Here is a 21,520-nt window from a genome sequence, read left to right as displayed (position 1 = left end):
TCAGCATAATTAACCATGCTTTCCTCCCTGTTATCCCCCTAGCATCTACCCCTATGGTCTCATTTACGTACTCAGTATGCAACATTCTCATAGTTACCATAACTCTACTTATCTTTATTGCAATCAAGCTAAAAATGACCTTTGTTACATATTCTGCAGTCTTTCTTCCATTTATTCCTCATTTATCCTGTTTCTCCTACTCATTATGCTTTATTTTAGCAGATTCATCAATGAGATGATTGAAGTCCCCACAAAAAGAACAAGCCTTAATAAGCTGCCCAATGCACCTTAATGTCCCCCTGTTATCAGCCACACAAATCACACTAGGTAAATGCTTTACAACATCATTTTCAACTCTTAGAAAAATATCCAATTCCCATCCCCATTCCACAACCCTTTTCCTCTTTCACAATATTTGACACACAATGACACATTTTCAAAATATAGTTCTTTAAGCTGGATATATCATTTTCAACAGTTCCAAATTGTACCACAATCTTTTTCTTAAGTCTGTTCTCCATGCCTAAAAAAAACAAAACCATTCCAAGGAAACTCATTTTTTTTTTGCTTCACAGATAAAAAAAATCTGTTCAGCAGTTCATCTGATTCAAATGAAACATCAAGAAAGTGCTCCTTGCCTAAGTGTATGGAAGACCTAACATCTTTTGCAGTAAACCCCAAGGGCAGATTTACCTTGTCCAATACAAAGTAGCTATCAGTAGCAACTTCTTTTTTTTTTACTGCAAATTCTAAATGTAGTTTTTTTTTTTTTTTTTTTACAGCAGTCACAATATCTGCTTTCTCATTCTGGTCATTCCTGACAACAGCAGCAGCATAAGACTTTTGTTCTCCTTTGCCCTTCATCTTCTTGTGTGGCCTTACTTACTTACTTAATTACATCCCTGTCAGCTGACATGATTTTCTCCCACTCCATTTCCAAACACCTTATGGCCAACTCTAACCACAATACCTCTGACTCTTCTCCTGTATCTCTTTTCTCTATTAATGACACTAACTGTAAATTTGTAAGCCCCTCAAGAAAGTTCAGTTACTTCCACCATTTTACTTGTCTTCTCTTGTAAGTCATCTAAATGCACTACTTGAAACATTCTTTGTGATTGCATGTTGCCATTGTCCTGTCCACTGACACATACGTTTCCAAACCCACAATTTTCCCATTGCTTGACCACATCTTTACAGTTCTACAACTTTTCTCCTCCTTCCGCACCATCTTCCATCTTACTGCTTTTTCTGGCTGCCTCCCTGCTAGGAATAGAAGCAGTCTCACACACACACACACACACACACACACACACACACACACACACACACACACACACACACACACACACACACACACACACACACACACACACACACACACACACACACACACACACACACACACACACACACACACACACACACACACACACACACACACACACACACACACGCGCGTGCGCGCATGCGCACCGCACCACTCACAGACACACACACACCCAGCATGCACAGAAGGACAAGTAGGGGAAGTTCACCCATGCCTTGGCCAAAGTTCCTCTATTAGTATAAATACCACCTTGTGTTCCCCCTGAAAAAAGACCACTAGCACAGCAGGACTAACCTGGCCAGCAAAGGGTAAACAAAATAAATACTGTAACTATACCTTACCTAGTATGATTCTCCTTATATCAAAGATATGAATTACTATAACTTTGTATTGTGCCCACTTTTTAAATATACTTCACACTTTGTGTATATCATCATTCATTTCTGCTGAGTGTTAGGAATATATTGGTAATGCACCCCAGATCACCAACCAAATGAAAGAGTCTCATAGCAGAGATCCCAAATAGCAAACAAGCGAAAGAAAGAAAGAAACAACAGTGTCAACCCCTTTTACTGCCAGCTTGCCATTGGCCTTCACTTGTATGTTATTAAACCCTTAGTTGAGTCTAGGAGGATTATGAATATATTATATCAGCATAGATGGTAGTTTCTTTTCTCATTAGAAATTACACTAAAGGTACTTGTACTTTTTCACCCCCATTTGTTGTTTCTCTTATTTATATGTGTTCTACCGGTTCCCATTCAGAAGCCTGAAACATCATAAGCCTGAAAATCAAAATCCTGAAACCAAAAGCCTGAAAATTCAGAATCCTGAATACTCAAAATCCTGAAAGCCCAAAATCCTGAAACTCAAAATCCTGAAAACACAAATAATGCTAATATGTCACTATAAAGACATTAATATCTACCAACTGACCCTGACCCTAACCCTAACCCTAAGGTCCGTCACTATCGCACACTCACCTGACCCGTGCCCTAACCCAAACTCACTTAAACCGCCCCTAACCCCAATATTTGTCACTATTGCATACATGCCTAACCTGCGCCCTAACCCTAACTCACTTAAACCGCCCCTAACCCTAACATAAAACCAACCGCACACTTACCTGACCCCAACGCATGACCTAACACCACAGGGCTAACAATAGCAAAGCCACAATGACATCAGTATGTCTATTTTGTGTTTTCAGGATTTTGAGTTTCAGGATTTTGGGCTTTCAGGATTTTGGGCTTTCAGGATTTTGAGTTTTCAGGATTCTGAATTTTCAGGCTTTTGGTTTCAGGATTTTGATTTTCAGGCTTATGATGTTTCAGGCTTCTGAATGGGAACCGTTCTACCATGAAATGCTTCACATTAACTGCTTTCTCTCCCACCTGCACTTCCTTGCATGAGCAAACCATAGCTCCCCAGAATGGCCATATTCTGATAATAATGATAGTGTTCAGTGCATGATGAATAAGCACCCCATTACTGAAGTCAGACTCTACTTTGGTATTTACTAAATCCTAGACCCTTATCAATTAAGCTTCCACCATGCGCAGGCAGCCAGCAGTATGCATATATGTGTACTAATATATGCATTTCCATATGCTACATTGGTCTTACACTTATGCCTGTGAGAAGTAAGCCTAGTCCAGTGCGACATCCCAGGTTCCTGAGCAAGTCATTACTGTTCTAGACCCCATTCTTCAGTTCATTTGAATACAATATGAAACTGTCTTCCTCCCTCCCTCACAATCTTCATCTCCTGCTGTTTTAGTTCTGACTCTGTTTGCTTCATTAGCATTGAATCAGACTTTAAACTACTTCTGATTTTATGCAGTACAAAAGACTGCAGCATACTGTTTTATAACTTTCATGCAAGTAAATTTTTCTTATTTATTCTATTGTTGGATTTTTAATCATTTTCTTTACTTGGATTTTGCTTTGATCGTTGCTGATAGTTGCACCTTTCACTTAATGCCTCAGTTAACAACATGAAATAAACTCAATTTCCTGTTTTGAATAGATCATTAAAGCCATGTAGTTACTTCTGTAAGTAATCAGATAAGTAAGGCCACAGACATGTAAGAAAGACACACACTGAAAACAGTAATCTCTGTAATTTTCAATAAAACCTGACTACACTAACCTTAAACTGTAGGCAATCATATGCTTGGTTTTCAGAGCATGGTCAAGATGATTTAAGGTGATACAAGCCTTTTCAGCGGCTTTCCTTTGGCTGCATTACATAGGACAGCTATCAAGCTCATCATGACACTACAGATCCAACTGTACAGTTGGAAATGCATGGAAGATTCTTTGAATATTGTTTTAATTAATAAAGTGTTAAAGCAATGGAGTCTGTGATATAATACAACGGCAACATCAATCCTCTTATTCAACAAGTGTGGCAAAAGTGAATGCTTTGACCATCTTTCACAATGACTGATGTTATTTCACTAATAAGGTGTGACCAGTTGTTATTTATTTTAGTTTGTTTCCTGGGGTAGGGCACTGACTGATCATTTATGACCAATTTCAGCCCCAGCCCAGGAGGTAAATGAAACAAAAGCATAATACATACAGTGTGCACAAAGTAGCAACAATCATAGTAGACATAATGCAAAAGCACAAAATAATGTGAAATGTGGCAAAATAATTTGATTATACTAGTTCACCCCTGCCTCTTAGGGTTAATTAACCTGAACATAAACCTAAACCCTGGGAATATCTAATGATATCACTACAACTGAGTTTGTATTTTAGATTTAAGTTTTTGATGATTTACTTAAGACAGGTGTGTAGTTGGTTGACATTATATGCCTGGATCACTGATGAGGAAAGTTGCTGTACCGCTTTTTCATACTGACACATCAAGGAAATTGCACTGAAATCAGAACTATTGCTGATCTGTATTTAATAATAATAATCTGACTGTAACATCTGCTATGCATTTAATGTTCATTTTCTATAAATGTTTTAGTTATTAAGCAATCTTATTTTTGTCAAGATTCTGATTTTTTTATCTTGCTTACTAAGAGTGACATTGTAATCTGCCTGTTTTAATTTTTTTGTCATGATACTGTTTTTTTATATTATTATAGATCTGTGAATGACAGAAAAAGCTAGAAGAAGTTGTGATTTGGTCATGGGGTGGGGGGTGGTTGAAGGCTCGCTTCAGTGACCAAGCATCAACTGTCAGTTTCATTTTGAATCTATAATAACGTTCTATTGCAAGCAGCGTCCCAGGCTTCAAGTTGTACATAATGTCACAGAGATAAGGCAGGGGTCATTCAGCAGCAATTCAGTGCAGCGGATTACAGTTATGACTTGCTAATGAACTTCTCCCCGTAGTCTTGATGGGTTTAATTTCTATTTTGATTTTCTCCCTTGAGCCACCCATAAAAGAAGAAATTGTATATAATAGGTTTATCATTTATCACTATTTCCCAAAGCCCTCCCAATGTTATTCCAGTCTCCTTTTTAAACAACATTTGGGAAGGAAGATCATTTAGCATTAAATGCTTTCCTTGTTTTTATTTTTTTGTCTCTACTGTTATCACCAACCGTCAGAATTCCGTTCTTCCACCTATCGTCTGATATTGTAATCCTTTTCTCTGAATTATTATCTCTTGTGATTAAATATGGATGAGGTGATATTGGATCCAAGCCTTCATACTGATGTTGGCAATGCATTTTTTTTAATTATGCCCTATCTTACCCCTGTGCATCAGAGTACAGTACATTGACAAATGATGCTCTTGTGTGCTGCCACATGTGTACCACAACTGTAACATGTCTGTGAATACCTGAATCCTTCTACTTTGCCATGGCTATCACCTGAGACAAACCTGCTGTAGACAGAGCCCTCCCTTCCCAAAAAGAGGAACAGGATAACAGTTTGTTGGTCCTCCCCCTCACTCACTGGTTGTCTGGAAATGCATTTTACATGAAACCGAGATCTCTAATGTTGCTCTATGGCAACAAACCTGCACTCTGGTTCTAAATGTAGTATTTAGTCTGTACTACTAGAATAAACACTGCACTGGAGATTATATCGCTACTGCTGGTATTGGCTAATGATGATAGTCACTTTAGCCTGTACTATGGTAAACTGCATTGCAATTTGCAAAGGGGCTGTCATTTTAAGGCCTACAAAACTGTTACTGCTTTCTTTTTAAGCTAGCATCCTATAGAGGGCCTAAAAGATGTTCTCCTGCTTTGGAATAGCATGTCTTTCAGGTCTAGGATTCGGCAAGTTTGCTTTCAGACTGTTGTACTGTAATAAATTGTATTTTCTGAATCCTGAATGGACAAGAAACAGAAAAATGCTATTAACTTTTATTTTATTTATTTATTTTTTGAAAATTAATGCACAGGAGCAAACACATTTACATAATAAAAATACTATCATCTTTTTTGGTATTAAATAATATTAAAATTAGAGTCCACACTCTATAGGTATAACAGGCAGAGCCCTGAGGTTGGATGAAATTTGTATTTCTTCTGCAGGCATTGCATGAGTTATATCATGAGTGGCAAAGCTATAAAAGAGATTTGTGAGTCCATAAAAACACACACACACACATATATCTATCTATCTATCTAGATATATAGATATAGATATAAATAAATATATGCTATCCAAGCCTTGAGACCTGGCCATCTTTTATCCATTTGAATGTTTAATTATGTTTATGTAATTATATATTCTGCAGCTTTGAGATAGTTTAGAAATATGCCAAATCTCTTATTGTGTGAGAATCTTTTTAGTTTTATTTATTTATTTTTGCTTGGCAGTTTATTGTTTGTATTTTGCATTTTTTTGTGATAGCATGGAACAGCACTATGCCAAATCACTTTCTGTATTTTATTTTTTTCTTGTTTATGTGTACATGTGTGAATATATTTATTTCTTCATGTAATTGGATTTGGACTTTGGGATGCAGAAAATATAACTGCATTGCAGTAAGCACATTTGTGTTACAAGTGGTTGCTTTCAGGGTGTGTGGAATTCAGAGGCACACATATAACACTAGTAGTAACTGTGAAGCAGCAAAGCTGAGAGTGTTATAGGCTAACAGCTATATAATGAGATGATAATTAAGAATATTATTAAAATGAGCATCTTGGTGTATGCAAATGAGGCAAGTCAAGATGACAGAGTAATTCGGAAATGTATAGTTGGCGCACCAGAGAGCTGCATTTGCCATGGAACTGAATGCCAAAGATTCCCTGTATTCATGCTGAAAGAATTGTCAGACTTCAATATTTGATGAATGATTTAAAGCACTTATATACAATTCCAGAGCTCATTTATTCTGGCAATTAATCAATTAGTATAGTGAAAGCTTAAAGTGCTAGTGCTCAAACAAATTGACTGTTCAATAAACATTTTAAAAAATAACATTACAATGACCCACATGAAATATATATTATGTTACATAGAACATATTAAAAACTCCATTTAAAAATGTACAACAAATAATAAATAATCTAGTGTTTAAAGTGATTCTATCATTCAGACCATATACATGTGCCTGAAGTCTGAGAATCCACCTATTTTCTACCTCTTCTGTATGATTCTTTATATTTCCTAGTCTACTATCTACTTTAATTAATTCCAAGACCTTAAACTTAAAATGATGAGTAGACCCTTCATCCATCACATGTTTTGCTAAGGCATTGGTTGGGTCTTCTCTATTAATACATAAAATTTCAGACACAACTGACATTGAGCTAAATAGATTAAATTCTTGGACTTGCAATCAGTGTAGCTTTTAAATGTATGTATTCTGTTGGTAATGGGATGAATGAATGTATTTTCTGTATTGATGAACCTACACTGTACCTTCCCTTTGTGACTGTGAATGTTCTACTTTTGTTCTTTCATAGCAAAGGAGTCTTTTAAGAGACTTCAAATTTTTATAAGCTATGTTTGGTCTTTGTTCAACTAATGTCCTAATTTTCTCATCCATTGTAAGAATCTTCCAATTATTCTCTATAATCTTTTTTATTTGACTATTCCTATTGGTATAAGGTATAACAAGTCTATTTTTAGAAATCTTTAGTTCTTTATTGTTCATGTTGGTGGTATTAGATTTATTATAGTAAAATGGACAACCTTTGTTTTTCCTTGATTCACTTGCCATAATAATGGTATTGTGCACTGCTTGTTTGCTGTGTCCTCTATGTATAAAATTATTCTCTATGATAGCCTTTTGTTCGTTGAATGCTACTTCATCTGTGGTTAACTTGGAAGCTCTTAGAGTTTGATTCATTACCACATTTTGCGATACTGTGATGAAGTAAGTTATTCCTCCAACAAGGCTTCCTATATACACCCGTATTGATACCATTGAGTCCTTTGGTTAGCAGGACATCAAGGAACTGTATCTTCTCATGTGAATATGTACTCTCAAATTCTAGAAAATTGGTAGTCCCATTAATATATTGTATAAATTCATTTAACTTAGTTATTGTTCCTCTCCATAATAGGAAAACATCATCAACAAAACGGCAGTAGTGTATTAGATGTTCACTAAACATTAAATTATTCATTACATATGCTTCTTCCCAATATGCCAACACTAGGTTGGCATATGAGTGTTCCCATTGCTACACCCTTTTGTTGTAAAAAGTAGTTGTTATTATATACCATAACATTATTTTCTAACACTATTTCTAATAGCGATGTCCACATAATGATTTTACTGTTATTTATGCCATAATTTAAGAGAAACAATCTCAAAAATTCAATCCCAGTGCTGTTTGGGATTGATTTTACATCTAAGGTGACAAAAATCATCATTTGTAATATGATGTTGTTCATTACATCTAGCAAAATCTTCTATAAACTGTAAAATATGCTTGGTGTTATTCACTATAGGTTTAAACTGTTTGTCCAAATAAATTGAAAGAGACTCGGTCAGCCACCCTTTACTGGAAACAATGGGTCTTAGTGGTGGATTATCCAGTTCTTTGTGTATTTTAGGGAGGCCTCTAAACATAGGTACTAATGGATTTTCATAAGCATAAGAGAACAGAATACATACATTTAAAAGCTACACTGATTGCAAGTCCAAGAATTTAATCTATTTAGCTCAATGTCAGTTGTGTCTGAAATTTATGGATGAAGGTCTACTCATCATTTTAAGTTTAAGGTCTTGGAATTAATTAAAGTAGATAGTAGACTAGGAAATATAAAGAATCATACACAAGAGGTAGAAAAATAGTGGATTCTCAGACTTCAGGCACATGTATATGGTCTGAATGATAAACACTAGATTATTTATTATTTGTTGTACATTTCTGTTGTTCCAGGGTACTTTACCCAGTACAGGTGACTTTTTTCCTTCATTTCTGAAAGAATTGTGATGAATGTTAGGGGTGCCGCTGCAATAGCAAATGTGCATTTCCAACATGCTCTAACTACTGCTGCCACCCTGGAGGCACAGTGTCACCCAACTGCACTTAAATTATCATGCACTCAATGACATCAGCATTGTGGTCCATTGTCAAGTGAAGAAGAAGACCATGCAAGCCATAGTGGACATGATTCAACCTCATCTACAGCTCCCTGGGAGTTGAGCACTACCTATTTTAGTGGATATCAAGGTATGTGTGGCTTTATGTATACTCACTACAGGGTCCTTCAAAAGACCTACTGGGGACACGGTGGGGGTATCTCAGGAATTTGCCTTGAGAATACACCAGCAGTTTCTCAATGTAGTGCTGTAGCATTTTGAGGAGCATATGTGGTTTTCACATACCACAATGGAAAGACTCCATGCTGAAGTCGTAGAATGTATCTATATTGAAATAAAAGCCCTGCCTGAGGAAATGGGATGGAGGTGCATGAACTGTAAAGGGTATGGCTTCATGCTAGGTGGTCTGTAATGCACAAGGTATAATCTACAATGTCTGTGCAAGCCACGTTGTCAGTTTCTGTAAGTCCCATATATGATGCACCTTTGACCTGTACCACAGTATTGCAAGGGGTGATGCTATATATCCTCTGGAACCCTGGCTGATGGCACCCTTCAGAAGTCCACAAATTGGAGCAGACTAGGGATACAATTCTGCACATTTATAGACCCAAAACATTAATGAGCATGTGTCTGAACTGTTGAAGGGACACTTTCACTGTCTAAAGGCCTTACCCAAACTAATGACTGGTGCCAGAAGCATGGTCTCAAACTGAATGCCAAGAAATGCATCATTATCTCCTTTGGGGAAAATGTCATCCCCACTAATTATCACATTAATAATGAAGTAAGCATGTAATCAGTCGTGAGGGACTTGGGCACCCAGGTTGATAGCAACCTGACTTTTGACCACCACATTGCCTCTGTTGTAGGAATGCTTTCTATATGGCCCACCTCATAAGTAAGGGTATTTCATCCAGGAACAAGGAGGTCATAACATCCCTGTACTCCTCCCTTATCAGACCCATTATCGAGTACAATTCCCCCTTCAGCATGTACCTTGCCAAGCACATGCAGCAGTTGGAGAGACCATAGATGTTCCTGACCAGGAAAATCCAGGGTCTCAAACACCTGTCCTGTATAGGATAAGTCTCAAACACCTATCCTATACAGATAGGCTAAAAGCCCTGTCCCTCTTCTAAGTCTCATACAGACTGCTCAGAGGTGACCTGTGTCTGGCATACAAGGTAATTTCAAACCCACCCTTGATGGATTTGCTGCATATCTGTAAGACAAACTCCACTCACATAACCCCGCATGCAAGGCATTAACCTGGCCTGTGACATTAATAGAACTTGTTGGCGGGATAGATTTGTGTCCCAAAGACTACCTCATCTGTGGAATAGACTCCCTCTCCATATCAAGCAGAGTACCTCTCTAGCCCTCTTTAAGAGGAACCTGGAAGACTGGACGGGAAACAGAAAATACACTCCTGGCATCCCACCTGTGCCCATGCTGGACAGGGGAAACAGGTGGTGACTTTGAGGGAACATGGGCAAAATTCTTGGCTAGGCTTATAAGGGCCTCTGGGCCAATAGTCTAGTATCATCCTATGAACCTATGTACCTATGCATTCATCAGGTGCTGTCCTGCATTATGATATCCTAACACCTGTGAAAAAAAGATTTACAGAATGTGCAATGCTACACAATATAATACTGAGGAGACAATATGGGGTCATTTGCAGGGGGAGAACAATGCAGTTCAGCAGGCAGTGGATGCAAAACCAGATGAGAGGTCAGTGGAGGATCCAGCTGCAGGGAATGATCATGCCAGATGGAGGGCGGCACAGTATGCTGTGGCACTGATAAGAAAGCAACGACTCGCACATAGCTTATCTAAATCAGATACACTATGTTAAAACTGATTCATGAAAATTAAATAGATCTATCAGGACCACTAGAATCACTGCTTAACCACAGCTTTTAGACAGGCTTCATGCCAAGTGAATGGAGAACTGCAACTTTCATCCCTCCACACAAGGGCTGGTCATGTAAGGACTCAGATAACTACAGACTCATATGTCTTACTAATCTCATTTGCAAAGCCATGGAAAGAATTACTGTGGAAATGATAAAAAATTACATAGGAAACCTTCAGACACTGGAATGAATCCAGTCTGGTTTTGTCAAGGGCAGCTCATGCCTACTCAGCCTGGTGGACTTCTTTGAGAAGGTCACGAAAACAATAAATGAGGGCAATAAAGTGCATACTGCCTACCTTGACCTGGCTAAAGTATTTGACACAATACTGCACTAGGGCATTGCAGACAAACTGATGAAGTTAGGTATAAACCCCTGTGTCAGCCACTCAAAAAGCAGCTAGCACACTGATAAGACCCATGAAGGTAGGATAGTGGAGTCTACGTCCACAAAAAGGCCAGTCATTAGTGGAACCCCTCAAGACTCGGTGCTGGGGCCATTCTTTTTTGACATCTACTTCTCTGAAGTCAAGACCAACATCAAGGGCCTCTAGTTGACCAAGATTGTAGATGATTGCAAACTAGGTGCAGTCATCAAATCCCCCAGTAACACAAATACACACCAAGAAGGCCTGACATGACTAATAACTGGTGCCAGACCCATGATCTAAAATTCAATGCCTAGAAAGTCATACTACATAGTATCCTTTGAGAAAATGGCTACCCCTGGAAACTACTACAAAGGCAATACTACCCCTAAGAATATTTCTAGTGGGCAGGGATTTGGGAACCCATGTAGATAGTAACTTGGTCTTTGACCATCATGTGTCTATGGTGGTAAGGAAATCATTCTATATTGCACATTGATATACCATCTAGGTCAAAAGATGTCACTGTTCTGCTGTACTTGGCCCTTATCAGACCAATCATTGAGTACAGTGCCTCCTTTGGTATGTACCTGACCAGGTCTATGCAACAAATTCCACAGAGGTTCATCACAAAAAGAATACATTGCCTAAACAACCTGTCCTAAGCAGACTGCCTCAAACCCTATCCCTGCAATCAGTCTTCTACAGATTTCTGTGAGGTAATCTATGCCTGGACTATAAAGCATCCCCTGATCCTTCTCTGGTGGACCCTGCTGCACATCTGTAAAACAAATAGCATCAGAAATACCCAGTCTAGGGATCTAAACCTTGTCTACAACATAAATAGAACTTGCTGAAGAATAGGTATGTGGCTCAGAGACTATCCCTTCTCTGGAATAGGCCTCCCATCCATGTGAAGCAGAGTGCTTCCCTTATCCAGTTCAAGCATAACTTGGATAAGAGGATGGGGAATCAGAAATTTACAAATGGTCTGGCACCGCACTTATGTCTGTAGTAGAAAGTGGCAGCCTATAAGTGCTTGACCACCTATGCTCAAGCCTACATACTCCTTAAAATAACCGTAGGATATTAAAACTTTTCTGATACATTTAAGAAGCATTGCTAAGGTTAAATCAGCCCCCTGAGGTCATTAGCCTTGTAATCACTTATGAACATATAAACACTAGATAGTGCTCACCCATGTGTAGGCTGGTGATACTGTGCATCAGATAAAGGTAACCCAAGTAAGCATGTACAAAGGACAGGACATCATTATCTGCACAAATGATGAGAGAGTACATGTGTAAATGCCTTTCATATGGAAATATGTGTGTACAGTTAAGATGTGGGCTGAACTGGGAGAACATAATGAGAAAAATGCTGCAAAAACACGCTGCCTCAGGAAATGTGTGTGTGTGTGTGTGTGTGTGTGTGTGTGTGTGTGTGTGTGTGTGTGTGTGTGTGTGTGTGTGTGTGTGTGTGTGTGTGTGTAAGAAAGTGTGTGTGTGTGTGTGTGTGTGTGTGTGTGTGTGTGTGTGTGTGTGCGCGTGTGTGTGCGAGTGTGCGTGTGTGTAAGAAAGTGTGTGTGTGTGTGTGTGTGTGTTCTTGTGTGTGCCCTAGTGTGTGTGTCTGTGTGTGTGTGTGTGTGTGTGTGTGTCTGTTTGTGTTATGTAAGCAGTGGTGGTGTGACTGTCTGCTGAAATCCAGCAAGAGCAGTAGGTGCAGGACTGCATGTTGATCTAGTGGACAGTCCAGGGCATGCATGTAGGGGGCTAAACATCCAGTGCAGTCACCTATCCTCTGGTGTTGCCTCTACCTGGAGTAGCACTGGTTGTACCACACCCCTGGCTAGATGCTGGCATAATGCATGACTGTCATAGATATCCATCACCATATGTGCTACTGCCATGATTGCCATGACCCTGGGGATGTCCTTTCCAGGGTGTCCAGAACAGATGTAGCAGTGGATGTCCAAGTGGTGTGTGAATGTGGCCCTACTGCTTTCATGACCATGGTGGCCACCATCCATAGACATACTGATGGATCTGCATTGTGAACAGCACTTCACTCTCAGCAGGTGACCTCAAAAGGATAAGGCATGTTTCAGTAGGTGAGTCTATTGAAACAGTCAGGCATGCAGGGCACGCTCTCACAGAGGTCATCTCCCAGATACTACATCAGTCTGATCAAGTCTGCTGTGGTGGTACTATCCTGTGCCTTCGTGATGGCCCAGCACATACCATGGTTTGTGGCCATTGATACACCAACATTAGGGGAGGGCACTAACCATGTCTCCATCAACACCCTGTACTCACCTCGTGTCCCCTCACCCTCTGGCCAGTGGCACTACTGCCACATGCTGACATGTATCTTGTATGGGCAGCACATATCTCTGACTGACAGTGTCCCCATAAATCTGTCCTCCCTGTGTGGTGTATGTCTCCTGGGTGTCCACAGGCAAAGTGGTTATGTCCATGGACTATGGAGAGGATGCAATGGCCATATTCTCTATGTCCAGCACACATACCATATCCCCTGACTGTGCTAGCTCTTGCCCACAGTCATCCTCAGAGGCATCAAAGCCTCCAACGTCTGGTGGTGGCAGTTTCACAGTGGTGGGGCTGGCTAGAGAATCTCCTGTGAAGACAGCAAAGTAAAATGAAATGTGTAAGGAAAGCCAAGTACCATACATATACTACTAAATCAGTTGTATGAATAGGAGTTATACAAAACCACACAATAAAATACCATACATTAAGCAGAGGGTTGTGCAGGAAGAATACCTGATGTTTCTATATAACCCAAACAGACAACATTATTAACAAGGCCAAAGAGGAATGGATCTGGATGTCCTACATGTGGTATTACAAAAAAAGAGCTGCACATACCTGGGTTACCTTCTGTTGATCTATTTGGTTCCTGGTGAACCGTTGCCCTGACATCCAGCACCACTTTGTGGGACCAATTCGAGGTGTCACTGCCTCTGCTGGATACCAGAAACTTCCATCAAAGGTGGCTTGACAGATGGCCATCGCCTGCCAGCCTACTTTCCCATGCCAGGTGGGCAGTTCATTGTTTAGCAGCATGAATAATGCCACCGGGCTTGTGTCATACCATTGCATATCCATGGTTATGGTCTACTACTGATTTTTCCAGGTGTATTTATGATTATGGTTATGGTAGGCCCAGTCAGCAACATCCAGGCCAAAGAGGTGTAAGCCACGGAGAAGAAGGCTCTAGATGAGCACTTCATTCTCTGTATCTGAGAACCTTGTCTTCCTGGTAGGTTGGGCTGCAGAATCACTAGTATTTATCTGCTTTAACTGTCATTTTGATATTGATCTGTAGCTGTGGAAAACACTGGTTTAATCATCATGGTTGGGAGAATCCAACAGATGCCCTTCTGCTACTACTTTCTCCCATGCATATACACCATGTTGTCTGTGTGTCTGGCATTCCTATTTGTCAAACCAGGCAGTGCATGTGATGTCAATCATATAACATCAATGTCCAAATAAAATACCACCACAGTACAACAACAACTCTTCTGGATATCATCTGTGTAGCCTGGCATTGTTAAAGCAGTTTGGCAAATGTGGCACACATATAATGTACACAGCAGTCAGCTGGTTTATTCCTCATGTATTACAAACCTAGGCTAAATGACTTACACAGGTGATCTCAGGAATTGCAGATGGGTTTGCTCACCTCTTGGCTTCACAATTAGTCTGCACAACAGTTACTTGTCCTAGCAGCACTTCTGTCAGTTCACTTTTGTTCTATAATCTATGAAAGTCTTGTCACAGCTTTATATGTCCTTACTTACCAAAGCAGCTGTTAGTACACAGAATATTAATAAGTACAGATGAAAAAAGCTGTAACTTACTATGTTAGCGGTAACGCTGATGATTTGTTAGAAACAAGTGCTGAAATTTAAACCTGTTTAAGGAACTGAAATTACTGTTCCAAGTCTTCTTCCACAGATCAGTGTGGTTAAATGCCCCCCTCTCTCACTCTCTCTTGTGCACTTAGGTCATGCAAATTCAAGTATCTGGGAGAAATAATTATGCAAATGAGGAATCAGTGGAGAAGTGTTTCTGAGCTGCTCAGTATACACACACCTGGGCAGCTGTGGACTGTTTCTCACCTGCTAAATCACAGTGCGTGAGGGACAAGGCATTGGTGCTTTTTTGTGCACAAAGGTGGTGTGTGAAGGAATGTTAGATATCCCTCCTCCTATTATACCAGAATTTTAGACAGTGGCTTCTGCAAGAGGATTATAAAGTCCTCAAAATAAAGCAGAGAGCTTGACTAGTTTGGGACAGGCATTATCACATACCATAGGAATACCCTGCATGGGGTATCAGTGTTGTCACCACTATAGTGATCAAAGAAGTTACAATCCTGACCTTCTGGGCCAGTGGGAGGCTGTTGTTATAGGGCACCCACTCCCTGTGCACAATGAGTAGCTCTTGGCTTACCTCCATATGCAAACTACCAGTGTGTGCCATGTGGGTCTATATTAGATCAGCGAACGCTTAAACAAGCGAACGCTGATTGATCAACTTTATTTTAGCGAATGTTCAAAATATCGAAGCAACAAAAACCCAAATTTTTTCCTAGGGAAAGAATTCGGTTGTCCGCTTCTGTTGCTTCGGTATTTTCAGTGCTGTGGTGGAAAGTTACGGGTCGGATTCAGGTAAGTGTGCAATTGTGTGGATGTGAGTGTTAGGGTGGGTTAGGTGAGTTAGGGTTAGGGCTCGGGTTAGGTATGTGTGTGATTGTGTGGACGTGTGGGTTAAGGTGGGTTTAGGTGAGTTAGGGTTAGGGAGCGGGTGAGGTGAGTGTGCGATAGTGATGGACCTTAGGGTTAGAGTTTGGGTTAAGGTAAGTGGATAGTTAGTGGTGTGTGCATAGTTTAGTGTAGGGTTAGGTGTCAGATTTTAGGTGTATGTGTGTGGATTTCTGTTTGTTTGGTGTGCTTGTGTTGTGTGTATGTGTTTTGGATCAGCAATTTTTTTCCCTAGGAAAAACATCGCTGATCTGACAGCTCGAGATTGTAAGCTTTTGCTTACATAAGGTCGATCAATCAGCGTTCGCTTTTTTAAGCATTCACTGATCTAATATAGACCCTGCTATGCACAGATTTGAGACACTCCTATTTCTTTCTCCACAGCCCCTGAAGCAATTACAGAGAATACATAGCTGTACAGGAGGAAGATGGAGTGCCTTAGAGAGCACCAGGGTGAGTATATCTGTTATATCCGGTAGGGGTGTCTATGTTAACAATCTGATCAATTATTGTAGCTGTAGTCTGGAAAAGTATGGGTTTTCTACAGGGTCAACACTTTATCAAAGTGCTCACAGCAAAACTTTATTTATAGAAACATAAGATTTTGCAGGACAAACCATATCCTCAAGCAGTGCAAAGGATTGGATTTCTATTTTTTTTCTTAAATAAAAGCTCAGTGTTGTAGAATGTGAGTTGTTTTTGATATTTTCTATGATGCTAAGGCACTTCAGGCACAAAGGTAATAGTCTTATGCAACTATAGCACAAATCTTTAAATGTATTTCTTGCCCTAATATCTCTGGACATTTGCTGTTTTTCTTGTTTTTTTGTTTCTTCATAGAATGAAACTCCCATATAGAGACTGCCCTGCATAAAGAGAGACAGGCGGCAACCCTGCTTTTACACAGTATTGCCACTTCAGTTGTTAGTTCAGTGTTCAGAGGAAGCAGCAACATGGGTGGGTGATGCTGTTTATGTCTTTGGTGCAGGCATCTGTGGAATTATACATGTAGTTTAACGCATCACTGCATCTCACTCAAGCACCCAAATTGGCTAGGACTACCATACCTGCTTCTACTTTCACAGCTCTAGATTATACACTTTATTTTATACCAACCAAACTATTGCCCTAATCTATCCTCCTACATGCAGTGGTAGCATTGTCACCTCACAGCAAGAGGTTCTCTGGTTTGATTCTTGGCTGGGGTGCCTTCTGTGTGGAGTCTGCATGTCCTCCCTGCATTTGTTTGGGTTTCCTCTAGGTGCTCTGCTTTCCTCCCACTTTACAAAGACATGCATCTGGAGTGTTTCTCCCTGGGCCTCCACTGAAAATTGGCTTCATTCCAAGTCAGACTTTCCCAGTTAACAAATGTTAAATAAATAATAAATAAATAAATAATGCTGACGTGTTACTTTCACAGTGTGTCTTTTGAAGCCACTGGGATTGATACCTCATCAGTGAAGTATTTTGACATGATTGGGGTTTGCCTTCATGTTTGTCATACTTTAGAGTACAATAGATGCAATATTTGATGGCAAAATATCTGTGAGCTTCATTTTTCCATTTCACTGGCACATTTCTCACATATCTGTTTTATCGATATGCTTGGTCCGATGGTATTACTGCATGTTTAAGTGCAACCTTCAGACAGATTGCAAGGTGACTTGGCACACTGAGGCTTTGATTTACAAACTGTATATGCTGATAGATGTAGCTTTGATTCCCCACTCATGTTTGCACTTTGTCTCCTTGCTAGCAGTTTCATCTAGATGTTTGTTGTCACTCTGAATAATGTACCCACAGTATTGTCATGTAAATATTTTTGTGAGCTGAATGTTTTTATTTCTTCACTTATCTGGCACACACCATTACTGTGCTTGACTGAAGTTTTGCTTGCAATGTAAAAGTGGCATTGACATTCAGTTTGTATGTGGTAATGGCTGTGGGCTCAGCTTCTCCCACTGGTTGTTTGTTGTACTGTTTTTGGCACTTTGGGATAGGCTTGTTTTGATGTTAATCATATTAATCACTGCAGCACTAGCCTTAGCTGTATAGGTTATATCCTGCCAAGGATATAACGGATGGCCAGCTTCCAAGCCTTAAGGGCACCTTCCGTACACCCAAACTGACTAGCCACTCACGCTGAGCTGACTAAAAGATAAGTTTGAGTGCCAAGCCTTTAAGAGCTATCCTGCCACCAAGAGTATGCTCCTGTGAGAGTTTGGAGAATTAACAGATGGCTTGTGCTGTTCCTTTGCTGAGCAGATTAGTTCCCTTTGGGGAAAAAACCTTCCTTTCTTTATCTTTTATTTATTAATACATTTATCTTCAGCTGCAGGTAGGTGACTTTGCTGTACTCATTAGTTGTACCTCAGACCATTCATTTTTTTACCCTGGATCTCGCTGGTGTACCACCAACAACCACTAAGGACCTGCGGTTAGCCACATCCTCTGTGGCTATTGGAGTGCATTCAGTGGGCAAAGGAAAGCTGCTCTTATCAGTCCTGGGAGAGGGAAGAGGGAAGACTTCCCTGTTTTGTCAGAATGATGCCATTAATAACACTGCTGGTCCCACTTTCCTTATCAAAAGAAACAGAAAATTAAGCATGTATCTACTTTTTCTAAAATTCCCTTAGACAGGAGTAGTTTTCTAGGTCTGGTTCAGTGTTTAATTCAGGCTATTGATCCTTCTTGTAAAGCAGTTTCTGGTAAAATAAAGAGGGATACCTTCTTTCCTGAATAGATTCAAGATTATTTATCTGGAAAGGAGCTGCAGGGATAGGTACAGGAGGTTTTCATCTCAGATTTGGATACCGGGGTTGGGAGGGTGGCCTAATGGTTAAGGTGTTTGCCTTGCAAACACAAAGTGCAGGGTTTGAGTCTCACAAGGGATAACTGGCTAGGCTTACAATGGCTCACAAGGGCAGTTAGCCTAGTACTAACCTATGAATCTATGAATTTAGTGGAGAGCTTAGTTTCTGACTCTTTGTGTAGGGGGGGGGGTTCTTTCTCTGTGAATATGTTCAGAATGTTTGTGTTTTCAGTGGAAGAACACTGCAGTTTCTCAGTCTCTCAGAAAATGCTATGAGCTGTTGCAGAAAAAAATTCTAGAATCTGCACACATTCTTTCATTTCTGTCAGATTTGGAGGATGTGTGTGTTACTGCCTGCAATTTTCCTGACAGTAAGCTGGCTGCCCCTAAAAAGGCAGATAGGGATGTAGAAAGTTCCTTAGCCTATTAAGTTTTTATATACTCTTCCCAAACCTACCCAACAGCTATAGCAAGTGTTGGTTAATTAATTAGCTAATTATAATTAATTAGCTAATTAATTAGAAAATGTGGTAATTCTAATTCTAATTAATTAGAATAAATAACCATCTAATTCTAATTAATTAGGTGTTTTGAAGTAACTCTAAAATGTCTTAATTAGAAACTTAATTAGATATATTTCACAATCAAAATAAAATTGCATAACAGGTTTCTGTTATGTATTTACCAGTGATTGAAATGTAATAATTTAACAATGTCTTAACTTACCATTTTACCTTAACAGCAACGCATTCCAGTTTCATTTCTGCATCACATTTTACTTAGTTACCTACAGCATGTGTAATTTACATCTTCCAGTTCCTGTTTACTGTTTAGTTTGATTGTAAACATGGCAAACTTTGTTTACTGGATAATTGTTAGAAAAATATGTATTAATGTGTGTATTAGCAATATGTTTAGTGCTTTCAGAGCTTGGGAGGGGTTAACACATTTATTCTATTTCATACTGCATAAATCTGTACAAACTGCAGTTGCTTTCTGACCTTGTACTGTTAGCTAAAATCTTGCTTGTGCCTTGGAAATGTACTGAGAAGCAGGTGATTTCTGCTTGCGTTAGGAAAATAATGAATAGAACAATACTACTTGTATGAAACTTAGACAAGAAGTTCCGCTGTGCCATGAGAAAATACACAGCTGTAGAAGTTACAGATAATTAGTATAAAGCCTGCTTGAAAATTTGAACTGCAATCAGCATTTGCTTGTATCTGTATTAGAAAAGTACCTTGAAAAGTAACAGTGTACAATAGACGCTTGTAAACGGATTAATAGTCACCATGGCCAGGTTGTTTTTCTGAAAAGTTTCTCACAAATCTAGTTATGTCAGCAGAAAATCTGAAGTAACATCTGCTATAAAACAATGCTAAAAGTTGTGTTTGATTACATCAGCTTAGAAGGCCATGTCTTGTAAAACAGTATAAGAATGAACATACTTCCTGTTAGTAGTTAGACAAATCCTTGTATTTGCATTCTTTTGTCTCCTTGCTGCAAGTAAATTAAAGTGCCTTAACTGAACCTTACGTGTATTGGTCTTTGAAGTTTTTTCCTTTGACAGGTTGGTCCTTCGGACCGGAAACCTTCACTTTGCCTCGGATCAGACAGGCCAGGTGGCTTGAAACTGTACGGGGAAGAAACCACATCGGTTCTTCTTATTTGAAAAGTCCTCCGACTGAATTGTCGTACAAAAGAGGCCAGCCACTTTCTGATCTGCGACTGAAGGATGGGTTTATTCGAACCAGGTGATCAATCACGAAGGCTCAGGTAAGGTGAATCTACCTTCTTTTTCTGTTTTAGATCAGGGACTAGATTTGTATTTGTTCTGTTAGAGACTTTATAAGTCAGGGACAGAAAGATTACTGTCTTGTCATATATCAGGGAAACAGAGTAGGTAGGCAGTCATTCTGAAGAGACTATAAAAACATCCGTGGTACCACGTTAAAAATAAGGTGTTACGTAACAATTAAAAGGGTAGAGCAAAATGGGTAATAATTGTACAAAAAGGTCCAAAAATCCACCGTTAACCGAAGATGCAAAATACATGCAGTCACAGCGTGCTGATAATATTAAATACTACTCAAAATGGGTTAATAAGTATGAATTTGATGGTAAATTAGAAAAATCCTCACTTGTCAAACTTGTCAAACAGCTTAAAACTGATTCTAGAGGTTGGGTAAAAAAGCAACGTCAATTAGGAATTCCTCAGGCACACAGGTGGATTGAGGAAGTAAACCGAAGGGAACAAAAGAGTAATAATTCAAAAGCAATGTTTTTAGATAAAGAGGACAATAACTTAGTAATAGCATCGGCCCCTCCGCCTCCCTTACCAGAATATGAGGCAAAGAACAAGTTAGTCCACCCCTGCGATATCCTGCTGTCACTATGAGTAGAGACACTACAAAAGCGAAACCGTTTATTAGAAATCCCATCGAGACCAGGTCTCGAACACGGGCAGGAAACTCAAAAGGGGACATTGAGTTATATCAAATGGGTAGAAATTCATGATATATGAGTGAAGAAGAAATATGCCCACTTATAGAAGTGCCTAATCCTCAGGCAGGGCAAGAAGGTCAGGACCCAGCTATTCTAGTGTATAGACCCTGGACTCCGGAAGACATACAGAAAGCCACTGAGGGAATTCCCCATCTAAAAGTTAATTTTAGAAAGTTCTTAGAAGATTTGCAAGGAATGAGGCTGAGTTATAATTTAAACGGAGAAGAGGTAGAAAAAGTAGTCAGACAAATTGTGGGACCAGATTGGCACATGATTAGTGGCGACTGGAATCCCCGTGATAT

This window comes from Protopterus annectens, chromosome 1.part0 (genome assembly GCF_019279795.1).
Source record: "Protopterus annectens isolate FY-2018-M chromosome 1.part0, PAN1.0, whole genome shotgun sequence".
NCBI lineage: Eukaryota > Metazoa > Chordata > Ceratodontiformes > Protopteridae > Protopterus > Protopterus annectens.
Note: the sequence above shows the minus strand (reverse complement) of the source record.